Source organism: Cynoglossus semilaevis, chromosome W (genome assembly GCF_000523025.1).
Source record: "Cynoglossus semilaevis isolate Cse_v1.0 chromosome W, Cse_v1.0, whole genome shotgun sequence".
Lineage (NCBI taxonomy): Eukaryota > Metazoa > Chordata > Actinopteri > Pleuronectiformes > Cynoglossidae > Cynoglossus > Cynoglossus semilaevis.
Genome location: NC_024327.1, coordinates 6,304,765 through 6,307,965, shown reverse-complemented (window position 1 = coordinate 6,307,965; position 3,201 = coordinate 6,304,765).

The window sequence follows — 3,201 nt, the reverse complement described above, 5'->3', positions numbered from 1 at the left end:
GAATTACTGCTGCAAAAGGCCTTTCACACTGTCTGGCCATGGTTGTGAAAAGACACATTTTCATATCAATCATATTCAGATTAATTTATAAAGAAACCCAGAAGGTACATTAGAGCGATTTCTATGCATAAAATTCTGAAAAATATTTTTTAATAGTATCAGCTGGTTTGAAATCATAAGTCAGTGTTTAACCAGAAGTAATTTAACCAATTTAATTTTTTTTATTTTGTTTGTTTTATTTTGCTTTTGAATCGCCGCTCTACACTGATGTTCTAACACCTATCCTACTACGCCCTCTGCAGGTGAAATTAGGCTTTCCAAGCGTGAAGAGCGGCACAGAATTACAGTGAACAATAATCATCAAATGTGCAGTCTCTGTGTTTTTTTTGTTTTGGAACAAAAAAACTGACAATCCTTACTTCGTTTGTTTTAAAGAAAAATTCAAAGACTTCAGGTCTTCAGTGAAATTCCTTAATAAGGAAGCACTTCTGTTTTTGTCCTGCCCGGTTGTGTTGGATTGCAGCAACACACTACATTTGGTTTTATCTTCCCTAAAATGAACCATAAAATAAAATACATTCAATAAAAATGTCAACCCAAAGAAATTGAGACACTTTATACAGAAGAATGTGTGGCTGCCATTAAAATACCATCACATGAGGACACGGTGTAATATAATTCGCAGCTACTGCTGTGACTGCCGCCACTTTTAATATGCTTATTTCCACTAATAACTCTCAACCCTGAGGCTATCAAGCTGTTGAACAACCACTAAAGTTTGAAATCCAGACTTTATTCTCAAGTCAGCAAAAAAAGAAAAAAAAAAGAAAATCTGCCTCGATTCTTCAGTTGCGATCCATTTCACTAAAAAAACAAGTAAATATTTTGACTTTGGCATAAGCAATGACATTTTTTGGCATTCACTAACACCGTGGAGAAGTAGACAGGAATGACTTCTATAGTTCTTCCATTCCTGAAGTAATTCCTAGAAGTCCACCACTGTCTCTGTGCTGAATTTAAAAAAGGTAATTTTTGTCAATATTGCCGAAAGAGTCCTCCCCCCAAGGTAGCTAATATAAAAATCGAATCAGTGCGGAGAGGTGAAATATTGGTTTGGAGGCACCTTTTCAGAGACTTGATTTTCTAACAGCCACCCTCCTCTTTCCTCCCTTTCTTTATCTACCTTCTAAAACTTGTTTTGTTCTCGGTCAGACGAGCGTAGGCAAAGTATTGACGATTTCTGCGTCTGAGTGTAACCAGATGTCCTAGTGGAAGTTGGTGCTCATTAATGCATCTGATAAGTCAAGGCAGGTAAGGCAGGCAAAGGCCAATCAGCGGCCCCGTCACACAAACACACATGAGCTTTGCGGGGCCAGGAATCAATGCAGAGGCACTTCAAATATGGACTGAAAAAGTGGACAGTGGAGAGGAGGGACAAGCTTCAAACTACACACTGATAGTGAAAGCAGTGTATAGAGTCAGGGAAACGTTTTTTGTAAAACTAAAAGATATTTACTTATTTGTAACAAAACTTTATAATCCCAAGTGCCTTAAAAAGATTTGGCAAAAATACATTCAATGGACACAAAGTTTATTTATGTAGCACATTTCAAGCTGGCTTAGGCAATGATTCTCAAAGTGGGGGACGAGTTCCTACTGTACTTTTAATCTAGACTGGGAAAAGTAGAATCCAAGGCAGAGGTCACCAACTATATTTGTCAGAGGGACAGAATTTTTCTGGACAGACAACCTGGGGTTTGGACACTCAAATAAAACAAAATACAAATCACATTTTTGAGAAACAGAATGTAAATAGAGTCATGAAGTGACAGCTCCAATACAAACCTAATTTCCAGTTGATGAGTATTAAGATTTTACGTATTTAGTATTTACATTTTACGAAACTGTCTGTGAAATTGTTTTGACTGTGAACCATTCAGCCGAGACCAGACGATTGGGGAAACTCGGTGCGCACTGTGAGTTCTATCCAGCAACAGAATACAAACATGCTAGTCATTGGTTGGACCCACTAAAACAAGGTGTGGCAAAAGTAAATGCAAAAGGCAAAAGTAACAAAAAATGAGGAAGTGACACGTGGTGAATCCAGCAGCCATTGGGAACAGGAGCTCCTGCGCACAGCGAAGTGCACCAATCATCTGTATTGTCTGCAGACTACTGAGCCATTTTATAACAGGTAAATATCTTGCTTCTTTTTTAAGAAATCATTGATTACTTGACAACATTCTGGCTGACTGGATTTTGTTCCTGGAAAACACGTGAACACATTGGCTTGGTGTCATGGGCCACAACCGAGGTCCATGACGGAAAGAATCCGAAGACATAACACGACACAGTGCACTGAGTATTTCTCAGTACTAAACCTCAGACTTCACTTTTAGAAAGTTGCTGTGTTGAATGGTTTATGTTATGGCTCAAAAATATATATAAAGCAGGGCAAGCAAACATGTGTCCTACTAAAAGCACTAGTTACAGCCAGTCAATAAAAAATACTGTCGATGTAAATGAGGCCTCCGTATCTCAGCAGTGCTAACGATGTTTTCCGTTGTTTATTGGTAAATGGATTAATAGTTTCATTGACTCGAATGTTTTAAAAAAAGCCAATAAAGAAAACAACAACAGATAGAAACATTTATGCTGAGATAAGAAGCAAAAAAAAAACACAAGTGAAGGGCAAAACCATTAAGGAGGGGGAGAAAATAGATTTTAAAGTATATTGATTTGTTTTTGCTCAGTGGACAAAAGAGCAAAAATGAAAAACCGAAAAGTTTCTGCAGCTCTGTGGGGCAAATCAAACATAAACCTGACCTACATGTGGACACCTCAGATGGACAGAGGACAGAGAACGGACATGGGAGAGTTCTTTGGTGACATGATGTTAGGTTTATCATAACATATGTGACGACAAAGTAACAACACAAAAGACGTCTGGATCTTTTACTTGCAAGGGGAGAGTGCAGCTTGCTCTGCTGGCAGCTTCCTCATCAACTTCGAGTAGCCACACCCTTCCTCTGTACTTTTATTGAGTTTATAAAAGTGTCAGATTACATATCATGTACTCGTGTGTGAGTATATGGATGGATATGGAGTAAGAAGGTGGGTGTGAATGGGGGTGTGGCTGTGTCTGGTAATTTCTCCATCAGTCTTGAGCACACTAGATTATAATATGAGAAGCAAACAGTT